Source organism: Condylura cristata, unplaced genomic scaffold (genome assembly GCF_000260355.1).
Source record: "Condylura cristata isolate star-nosed mole 26May11 unplaced genomic scaffold, ConCri1.0 scaffold00027, whole genome shotgun sequence".
Classification (NCBI taxonomy): Eukaryota; Metazoa; Chordata; class Mammalia; order Eulipotyphla; family Talpidae; genus Condylura; species Condylura cristata.
In genome coordinates this window covers 14,908,499-14,920,595 of record NW_004567128.1, presented here as the reverse complement: position 1 = coordinate 14,920,595, position 12,097 = coordinate 14,908,499, and positions in this window count along the sequence as shown.

The following is a 12,097-nucleotide window of genomic DNA, read 5'->3' as shown; positions in this document are numbered from 1 at the left end:
CCATATCCCTTATGCTTCATTAAAACCCCACTTCATTTGGTGCTAGTAAAGCAGTTTCCCTTGAGGGTAGGCCTTGTGAAGCAGAACTAAGAACTGTGGGTATTTTGAAGGTGACTTTTTTTTTTCTCTTGCTTCTCCCTAAAGGACAAAGAGAACTTTCTCTGACTTTTACCATTAGTGCATGACTAAGGGGCACTCAGAGACCACAAACTGTTATGGGTGCATGCTCTAAAATGGGTCCAGTCATCTGCTGCACAAAGGCAAAAGAAGCAAATTCTTCATGTGAAAGATCTTTCATAGAATTAATGGGCACAGAGAGAGCAGAAAAGAAAGGATATTCCTAATAATAGTTTCCTAATAAAACTGCCAAAATTACCCAGTCCCTCATGGGCAAATGCCCAGCTAAACAGGGTTGGTTTGAAGTACGATCTCTGAGGCCCAAAAGCTTACCCTATGTCTGAGGTATCTAAGAAAGGGGTTAGGCAGGGCTTACAGAGCTGGATAGAAGAGTGAAATTGTAAAATGAAACACTTAACAGTCAAGATAATAGACACCATTGTCTTTAACAAAGACAGCTTCCCCACATGTCTCTCGGCCTGTGTCTCTTCAAAGTACCTCTTCCAAGAATCTTTACACGTCTCCTCTCCATGTGTGCCCTTCAAGTCTCCTTCCCAGCAACACTAGGGTACAGGCGGGCTCACAGAAGCAAGAATGACTGGCCCATCTACCCTCCATGTTATAAGCCAAGGATGACTGCTTACTTCCACTCCTCACACCCCACAGCTCTCCCACTCAGGAGGCCCAGCAGCTGGCATAATGGGAGGGTAAGAAACATGAAGCTACCATTTTATGGAGGTCTATCTGTAAAGGTAAGGTTTGTGGAGGTAAAACTCAGGCCCTCCTAGGAATGGGCCCCTTTGGAATTTTTTTTTTAAAGATTTATTTATTTATTCATATAGAGCTGGGGTACAGGCCAGAGATGCGGAGGGTGAGAGGCTTCACCAGAGACAGAAGGGGGAGCAGAACAGGCAGATGGACAAAGTACACTGCTGAGGGGAGCAGCGGGCGGGTCAGGAGAGGTCTGCCACGCCATGGTCACCTCCGGGGCAGGCGGGGATCGAACTCATGCGGAAGTGGCGTTAGATTCTCAGTGTTGTGCTTTAACCCGCTGCGCCACCAGGGAGGGCCCACTCCTTTGGAATTTTTAACTGTACTCAGTACAGAATGTGTCTCCAGCAATTCATTAACTGGAATGTAAAACTTTTCTACTCTTCTGGTCTAGCTATGAGCTTCTACTCCAGGACTTCAAACATCCAGTGATTTTTTGCATCTGCCTGTCTGTCTCTCCAGTTTTGGGGTCAGGTGTTTGCCTTGTGACCACCATTCTCTGATGAATCTGAGAGGAATCATTCAGTTTGAGAACAGCTTGTTTATTGTTGTGAGGACAGAAGTGAGCACTTCTAAGCTCTTTACATGTGAGAGCTGAAAGTGGAAGTGAGAACCATTGCTTTTTTAACAGCAGACTTTCTATTCTGTGTTAAGTAGCTTTCAGATACAACTTTTCTTTTTAGTTGGCCTTAACTTACCAATATTATTCCTACTACCTAGATTGTCCAGTGTACCACTGACTGACAGCTGCTGCTGAGTTTTAGATGGCCAGTCAGTAGCAACACCTCAGTTTTTAAAACTGTATTTTGACTTTCATGTTATGATGGAGTTCTTTGATAATCCCTTCCTTAATACTCTATGAATGGCAGCATGATCTACCTCTTGCAATCTGGATTTCCAATCTCTTTTCAGTTCATTTTTTTTTTAAGATTTATTTGTACATACAGAACTGGAGTATAGGCCAGAGGTGCAGGGGCGGTAAGAGGACTCACCAGAGACAGAGTGGGGAGCAGAACAGGCAGATGGACAGAGTACACTGCTGAGGGGAGCAGCGGGCGGGCCAGGAGAGGTCTGCTGCGCCATGTGGATTGCCTCCCTGGTCGGAGATCGAACTCATACTGAAGTGCTGTGCTTTAACCCACTGCACCACCAGGGAGGGCTCTCCTTTCATCTTAATGGTGACCAGACAACTAAAATTTAATGAAGACCTGAAAATTTTTGTTTTCATTTATAGAACTGGAGGGGACTATGCTAAGTGAAGTAAGTCAGAAGGAGAAAGACAAATAGACTGGAATACAGAGAAACAAAACCAAGGGTCAGACGAAACCAAACCAATAACAAGTCATTGAAATCTGACTGTGGAGTTGAGGCTACAAGACAGGGAAGGGGAGGTGGAAAAACATTGGGTGAAGGGAGCCCAACTGACTATGGTAGGGGCCATGGGTGCCCTGATGGTAGGTGTGGTGACTGACACCTGACAGGTGTGATCCTGTACCTGTAAATCATATACCATGTTGTAAACCATTGTTATCACAATAAAAATAAAACTGCAATATTCTGACCTTGACATGGAATGCAAAATCATGGTCTTCCATATCCAACCCTGCCTCCAAACAGTTTGTATCACATGGCAAGAGGTCCTTCCTATGGACTGACAAGTGTCCTCCTAAAATTACACCTAGAAACACACACAGGCTGTATTGGAGATAAAGCCTTTAAAGAAGTGATTATGATCAAATGATCATAAAGGAGGGGCTCTGACTGATAAAACTAACTGGTGTCCTCATGCAAATGGAAGAAACATCACAGAGATTTCTCTACATGTGAGAACTCAGCAAGAAGTCCCTGTGCAAACAGGGGAAAGAGACTTCCCCTAAAAATGAGCCCTGTCAGAACCTTGATGTTGAACTTTGCAGCCTCCACAACCAAGAAAATAAATTTGTTGTTTAAATCACCCAGTATATGGAATCTTGTAGGCAGCCCTAGAAGACTAAAACAGCCCTTTGTTGACTAATGTGACTGGGTTTATTGAGATGTCTCAGCGTGGAGGAATCTCAAGATAAAACAGCTCTGTGTTTTCCATCAATGCCTTCTCTTGTGTCCTGTGGGATCTCACTTCCAGCACAGCACTATGTGAAGATGCAACAACTTTATGTCTGCTTTTGGTTTTTTAAATTCAGTTCAAAGTAAGCACTGATCTCAAAGTTGTACTAAATAACATCTCCTTTCCTTATCCCGGGGTCAGGCTGGAGAGCAATCCTGGCTAGGGTTTGAGTTGGGAGATGTGGGCAGGGTCTGGCTGACTACTTGTGAATCTTCAAGTAGTCTCTGTACTATCCTGTTCCCTGATGTAACAGAACATTCCATAGCCTCGTGCTGCTGAGGGGCCTTACCTGGTTGCCAGCCCCCTTGATTGGGCTAGCAGTAAACTTGCTCCAGCCAGGTCACTGGGACCTCACACTTCTCCCAGGCCCAAAGGAAGGAATTCAGGCTTCTCTATGATACCACCTTCCTCTCTCTCCAACCATCCATATGACTCTTCCGAATACTTCCTTCTAAGATAAGCACGGAAATGAAATTCTAACCTATGATTAAGATTTTGATTTATGACAAAGAGGGGGTCTTTGATAATAAAGAGAATCCCTTACAACAAGGATTCATGGCATTGTGAGCACATATTTGTAAATATTATCCTATCCTATAATTTATGTTGTTGTTCAACCCCACACCATGAATCTTTCACTTTCTGCATCCAACATATACTAAACACCCAAAATGTGCTAGGTACATCAAGAAAAATATCCAGAACATTGCCCTGACCCTCAAGATAGCTAAGAAGAGCTAAAGTAAATACATATATTTTTTTCAATATTAAGGTAAAAGATGAGAGTTGACATAAGAGACACTTAGGGGTTTTCCAAAATGAAGAAGTAATTCTATTTTGACTTATCAAGGAAAGTCTTCATAGAGAACAGGACATTTGAGTTGGGTAGGATTTATATATTTGGGGAAAGAAAAGATATTCTAGATTATAAAACAAAACCATATAAACAACTGCACAAATGGAAAAACATTTGAAATTGTTGGGGAAAGGATATTTTGGAGTCTCTTTCCTTGATTTTAGGTACTGGAAGTAGAAATATAAGGGAAGAAAAGACATGAAGGAGTAATAGGAACTAATTAAGAAGATTTTTTTAAATTTCCATCTATAAGCAGATGTAGCACCTTTCACCAAGTGGATACTGATTAAAAATGCCTTGGCAGCTTGACTGCTAAATCCCAATTACTCTTAAACCTCTCTTTTCTACCAAACTAACAGATGCTAGAATAGAGTTTGAAAAGCACCTTTCTATCATATTTCTTTTTTCCTTATTGATCAACCATTTGCTATGTATGTCTAACACAAGACACACAAGCATTTTAATACATACTCTTTCCCTACAAGCTAAAACTTTATCTTTTCTTTTCCCTGATTTGTTTTGTTTTTAGCTACATAATAAAATTATTGATACCAATGAGCTTTATTTGATTAAACTGCATTAATCCCTCCTCAACAATTACGGCTCTCCCCATTCCTGTCAGTTAGAATATGTAGGACTCACTTCTGATAAAGACAATAACCTGATTTGTCACTACCAGAACAGAAAGTTTATGTTTATGTTGGGTGTTTATTCACTGAGAACCAAAAATTGCATTTACCTTTTCTAATTGGAACGTTATCTCCCTGTGATTGCCATTCATTTACAACGATTACTTTTATCCAGTATGCCTGACACAGATCTTCAGAAAGAACTACCAATCAATCTGCTATTCTCATTTCTCAAATGAGGATAAGTTAGGTTGAAGGAGCTAGGTAAAACAAAGTTCCAATTATTCCAAAATCCTTTATATTAACCTTTCCGACTGAACTGGGTTAACTTTCCTTCTGGTTACCAAGGGCAAGGTACATGTGAAGGAATCTGATACAGACTTGTGTGTGACAGCTGCTCATTCTTCAGGAAGGAGATGGTAACCGCAACTTCTGTAACAATATACAAGCTACCTGTAGATGTCACTATACCCTTACAATTCTTCTCAGTGAACTCTCCCCCCCCACCCATTAGATTTACAGGAATAAATATTTGAAAGGCTGTTGAATTTCTGTTTTCTAAACAGAGAATTGAAAGGCGAGATTTCCCAGAATATAAAAATATAAAATTGCAAATCAGGCAGTAACACCACACATACACACACCCAGACCAGAACGAGTGCTTTCAAAGGTAATTATATTTACGACTATTGTTTCATTAGTCAATTAGATAACCTTCCAGGTTAGAAGATCCAATTATGAATGTGGCCATTACCTTTATTCATAAATTACTTACAAAATCTTTGCCTATAATTAAAGAGAATCATATTTCAACAACTGTTTTCCTCATGAGATCTTAGAGGAGTTAAATAAAATTGATTTCTCACTTAAAAAATAATGATTTCATAGATGAATGAGTGATAGAAGAAATATAAACAAGTATGCCTGGTTTTTAGAATAGGTTTTTGCTTTGGCAGCCTTTTGCCTGAGAACTAGACCTGGTAAAAACTCAAAAACTAGGCATGAGTGATTTGTTGTCCTGTTCCACCCAATTGTGTGACATAGCAGTTAACAGACAGAGAGGAATACTGGAGGAATCACTCGTGATAGCAGTACATGAATTTCAAGAAGAGATATTCACAATACCGGAAGTGGAATATGGATGATGGAAGAGCAAGAAATCAATGGGCTTGGTTGCTACAGTTCTGGCAATTTTCTTTCTTTGAGTAGCTGCTAAATATGGAGCCCAGGGTTTTTTTGTTTTGTTTTGTTTTGTTTTGTTTTCAATTGGGTATCTATGCCCCTCTTACTAATTTGGGCCTAGGGAGCACTCTCTCCAGCCTGTAGCATACCAAAGTGTTCCTGGTGGAAGAAAAGGGCCCTCAGAAGGGACCTAGGCAGCTTGCAAGGTCTGGAAGGACAACCTTAGCTTAGCTGCAAAAGACATCCCCCTGTGTGAGAAGCACAGCCAGAGCAGATGCACTAAAAGAGCTCAGCTTTCCATAAACAAAGAAAATTGAGGAAAAGACACTCCAATTCATTAAAATCAGCAGTCTAGGTGACCACCAGGCTGATGCTGATTACCAAAAAGCAGGGCTCACGGAAACCCCACTGGATTAACAGAAGGGTCACAGGTCAGATCCCTCCACACACAGGCCCAGAACAGAAGAAAAAGAACCAATTAATGTTGTTGAGTGGAAAAGTAAGAAAATAATAATACATAATATAAAGTCTGAAATAAGCCCTCGAGATGGATATGGATTTGGGCAAAGTCAGTAATAGCAAGGCATAACCAAGGCATGATTTGAAGCTGGGGTGGCCCTGCCAATGCTGTTAAGGCCTTGTGTTATAGCCTTTTGTAAATACTTCACACTCCTTGTTAGACGGTAACTTCTTAGGGAGCTCATACAGCCTTGGTCATCTTGGTCCCCTTCAGAACAACCATTTGACACCTAGTAGATCCTCCAAAAAAACCATTTATTAAACTATGACAGCAAAGGGTATACTGTGGATGCAACAAATAGGATTTGTAGAGTTCTTAAATGCTGTCGATGAATAAGGTGTCAACAACTCATCTGGATGTCTTAATTTGGAGTGTGTGGAAAAATGTTGGTGATATTATCGGTCATCTGGAATAGAGCACATTAGATTTGTAAATAAGATCCATGCCCTTTGAGGATATGTGGCAATGGCAAATATTTCATAGAGGATTATGTAATAAATGGGGCTTTAATCTGACTAGTTAGAAATATAAGATGTTAGGATAAAGGCTGTAGAGGCAGATTTGGGGATTCCTTGGTAGAAGGAATACATTTAAATCTTCAGGTTGGGTGATGCCCCTGAGGGAAAACACAGATTATGTATATGAAGAAACTCAAGAAGTAAGGGCTTTGGGATATCTGGAGTCAACAGGTAGAGGAAGAAAGAGGAATCAGGGCCGGCTGGAGAGAGAACAGTATCATATTAGCTGAGGAAATTGTCAAATGATGGTTATTCAGAAGAACACATAGCACACAGTGGAGGAATTTAGACAAACAGAAAATAGCAAACAACAAATAGCTTCACTATTTTTTTCCAAGAGTTCTTCAGCTGCCTAAGACAGCTGCCTAACTACTACATAGTATACCTATAAGTTCAGTTTTTGGTTGTTCAGGAAGAATTTGGGGAGAGTGAGTGTTGAAAACATGGAAACCACACATATAGGCAGGTGTATAAAAAGAATGATCTCTTCACCAATTTTGTAAGGTGAAGGTGTAATGATAAATATTTTTCCTATTCCACAGTCCTTAGTCATCTTCATGGATGGCTGAACTAGAACTAAAGCTAGACTAACTTCATAGATATGTAGAGTTAAGTAAGGAGGATATATAGCTTTAAAATATTTGTCCATAATTTTTAAATTAAAAAAATATTTATCTTAAAAATGTTTATATTTTTTTCCGTGGGGGCAGGGAGTATATTCTGTGAGTTGTTTGTCATCTATGCTCTCCAAAAAGAAAAATACACATTTATACTGCAATTTACCTGAAGTTACAGAAGATCTACAAATCCCTTCCAGAAGTCTCAGTGTTAGAACCTTTAATTTAGCAAGTACCTGCAAGTATTGACTTGACGCAAAGTAGAAACAGAAGGCCTAAATCCAGATCCACTTCTTCTATCCAACGTGTTATGAAAAGCTGCTCTGGTCTTGGAGTACATTTCCATCTTTACAAAGTGAGCTCATGAGTCTAAATTATCTCTTAGGTCATTTGCAGTAAAACACGCCACATGCTATATCTCTACTTTCAAAGTCAATGAAGAACACTGTCATCAAATTAATTCTTTCTCTATTTGTATGATTATATCACTCTTCACAGAAAATGCCAGGCCATTTTACAGATTATGAGATACACATTTCAATTTAGACTTACCAGATGTTAGCCGAATTTTAAAAATCTGGTATGAACACACCAGATGCTCCAAAGTAATTCACAGTCTCAGTACAACTCTTGGCTCTATCCTTATTTTTTGACTAACTTTAAAACTCTTCCACAGGAGATACCTGGCAACTTGGAACACATGCACAACAGGTCATATTCACCAGGGGAATGCTCAAATTTCACTTCTTAGGAAAGTTAGGCCATGGTTTCTTTTTGAACATTTTGAAGTTCTTGTGAAAAACAAGAATTGAAAGTCAAACAGGCTTCTCCACAGAAAGCAGGAGCTTAGAAACATGGAGAGTGGTGGGGTCAAAGGGAGGTCTCCAGATTGTGGGGAGAGAGAGAAGGTGATGACAACTCTGAGGTGAGGACACTGAGGAGAGGCTAAGCTAGCTGAATTTCTGCTCTTTGACTTTGCACCGTACAGGTGGACCGGGAGCAGCTTCTTAAGGGATGATGAAGCAAAATAAGTCAGAAGGAGAAAGACAAATACCTGATAGTTTCACTTATATGTGTAATACAGAGAAACCAAACAAAGGGCCAGAGAAAGGCAAACTTTGAAAGTTGACCACCAATCTGGTCATCCAGGAGGGGAGGAACAAGGGTGAACACAGCGGGCAGGGGTAGAGCACAAGGGACTATGTTGATGGATCAAGAGTGCTTGGGTGGGAGAAGTATGTTAGCCACACCTGAGGGGAGAAACCATATAATGTTCAAAATTAACAATGATGTGAGAAAGAAGTACTACATTTCAAAGTGAATTAATTTTTAAAAATAATAAAGGCAGAAACCCCATATGCATGGTGGGGGTGGGGTGGGAGGGAGAATGAAAAACAGGACAAGCTTGGTTCCTTCCAGTTGACAATATCCCTCTAGATTTCAGGGACCCACATCCTGATTATTTTGGAGAAAAAGGTTGTTCTCAGCCTAAGTTCCCCTTTAAAGTCATTATGCAAAAATTTCAAGAAGGTATCTATCTTCCAAACTAACACTTTTCTAGAGCCTTTTAAAGAGGCATTTGGGGCAAATAATATGGTTTATGGAATTTAGTGGGACTGGACGATTATCTGTATAGCTAACCTCTATGATGGGAATACTTAAGTTATTAGAGCTAATTCTAACCTGCAGCCAGAATTTTTAGAATATATTTCAAAAAAGGGAAAATATTTGAATACCTGCAAGTCAAAGCCACACTCTTATTCCTAAATACTCTATTAAAAGCCCACCAAGAACCACAAAACAATGGATTCAAAAGTACTAAAGCATGAAGTTGAACTGCATTAGAGAACCAGGAGAATTGCACCCCTGCACAGCTACTTGATTTTAAAACTCACCATAATTGCTTGCAAAAGGCTGAGGCAGCACTCAACTCACGGCACTGCAGGGACAAATAATAACCTTCTAGATGATTCTTTCAAAACCAAACATTACCACAATCGGCTCCAACAAGTGTTTTAAAACCCATTTTCTTGATACAGGAAAGACTTTGTATTTTTCAGCACCGATTACAAACTGTCCTGTTTTCTGTCTCTAAGGAACATTAGCATTTAGCTTCAGTGGGTAGAGACAGATAGGTCCAATTTGCAAAGGCTGGAACTGAGGACAAGAACAGAAAATCAGGGCAAGACCATGATATGAGATGATCGTTTCAACATCACTTGGAGTTTCAGATTTTTAGTTGGACAAAATGTGACCCTTAGCAGCCTCAATAGAAATTTATAGATAAAGGCATCTGGGAATTCTTCCTTATCTATGCCTTGTTCAGTTCATGCATTCATTCAATGGACATTTATTGAGGAACAATTTGATGCGGAACAATTTGATGCTTTGGATACAGAGATAACCAGATAAAATTCTGTATTCAAGAGGCTCCGAATCTAATTGGGGAGATGGACTAGTAAAAAAAAAAAAAGATATATATATATATATATATATATATAGGATTATGTGCTGTTTCCCTACATCTAAGGGAGTCACAAGGAGGAAGAATCTAATTCAGCTTGAGGAGTCTGAACTGAGTCATTGGCCCCCATGAACAGAACAGCGTGCAAATGTAAGACAAAGGTCGTCATCGGAGACGTTTGTCGTCCTTACCTCTTGCTCTTTTTTTTTTTAATGCCTTCTCTATCATTTTATTGCAGTTGTCTCTTCATATCTGTCTTTCCTACCACATTAGTATGCTTAAGGACAGTTCTGTTTCTTTCTCATCTTTTATTCCCAGAACTTACCACTGTAGGGAGGCTCAAAAAATACTGAAGAATAAATGACCACAAAGTAGAGAATTATAATCTAGGCTATAACTCATCTATCTATGTATCCATCTATCATCTGTCATCTTTCTATCTAATCTATCCATGGAAACCCACTTTTGATGATGGAGTCTGGCCTCCAGTCAAAATATCCTGTAAGATTTCTCCTTTTAGCCTTTCTTAATTATACAATAAATATCCATCATGGAACAGCTCTTTTCTTTCTTATATACTATCAGTAAGAGTCTCTCATTTTCTAATAGAGAATGATGATAGGGTGGGACAGTGTCGCAGAAACCTGAATAATAAGGTAAAAAATTAACTATGAATATATAATCTATAAAATTTATAGTGATGAATTTTAAACACAAACTTTCAATTCTAAAATGTTTTCTAACAATAAAAATATTCTATTTATAAGACAGATGCCCACTGTGGAGCAGAAGGCAGGGGTGACAGATTTTGGTACCCAGAGATATTGATGATGCAGCCCCATGTGGAATGGCAGGAACATCAGAAAAGCAGACAGAGCTGTTAAAATTTTAATTGGAAAGAAGAAAGGCAATTTCTCTTTCCTGAACGAACTGCTAGAGTGGAATGGGGATTATGACTTAGGCAGAAGGAATGGGCAGCATGTCTTCCAACAATAGATGAGACAAGTGGCCACTGGCCACTGAGGTGTCTGGTTAAGTCAGGCCTTGAAAGAAGCCAGGCTTACAGCCCTGTGCCAGCTACTGTCGATCAGAAGTGGCAGGGGTTGCCATAGAGTCAGCCACAGATTTGGAAAGGGGTAGGAGTGGGAAAGTAGATACAGAAGGACTATGGAGTTCTCTGGTAGTAACTCCAGGCCTTTGCAGCCCGTCAGGTGCCTGTAGGACGTGTCAACATTGTTCTAGGCTGAAGTCAGAAGTCAGCTGGCTACTACTGGACCTTAGAACGCTATTTATTGTACAGAGGCGTTTCCAAGGTCACCACCTCTTGAACACAAAATGGCGGGGAGGGGAAGTTGAGTATAAAGTCATGAAAGGAGTAGTTCATTGAGGGCAGTGTGTCAGACAGTCAGGCTACCCTCAGATTCCACCCCACCCCTTGGTGTGTATTCCCTCAAACCCCATCTTCTGTGTTCTTCTGCTTTAAATGGCTCTCATCTGAGAACGTCTAAGTGTCCCCTGCTGAGAGCCAGAAGTGAACATGGGGGTTGTCTGAGGGTGCAGCTTCCGTCCCTGAAAGAATGATGGATGGTGGGTTCTGTTTAGGTTCCAGAGCTTCTGGGGTGGGGTGGGTGACTTTGGGACCCTGGGACTTCACCTGAAATCACACCTGTGCTTCACTTTGGCCCACTCAGCAAGGCAAGCCAAAATCGTATTAGGAAAAAAGGAACAGACCCAGGGGAGAGTGGGAGGGACTGAAGGACCTTTGGGCTCCTACAAGATTCCCTTTCTTTTGTTCTTTGTGGTGCTTTGGTACAGGGGAGTGCCTTTCTCCTTGGCTGTCCAGCCTAAGCTTTGTTACTGAGGCTTGTGATTTTTACCTACATGCAGTTTTCCCTACCACTTCCTACACGATGGGAGAGCAGCTCTTAGACCCTTTTTGCCTCACCAGTGTTTCTCAGCTGTAGCCACTGGGAAGAGTTGCTTGTACCCCTTTAAAATTCTAGCATGGGATTAGAAACAAAGTGCTATGTGAAAGTAAGAACTCTGGGAACAGGTGTCTGATTTTTGGTGTCTGTGACTTGTAGCAGAAGTCGAAAGAAAGCCTCTTTCAGTTTCTAGTTTAGGACCGACTCCATGGAAAAGGCACTTGTTATGCTGAAGAGTGAGGACCTCTGAGATTGGGAGGCCAGAGTTCCCACACTATTGGGGCACACGAAAAGGGCACCCAAGGCTTCCTGGGGAATCCTAAAAGGCTTAGCAGGAAATACGATGCTAAGGTTTTCCAATGATATGGGAATGATGTCTTTTGCCTGTACACCT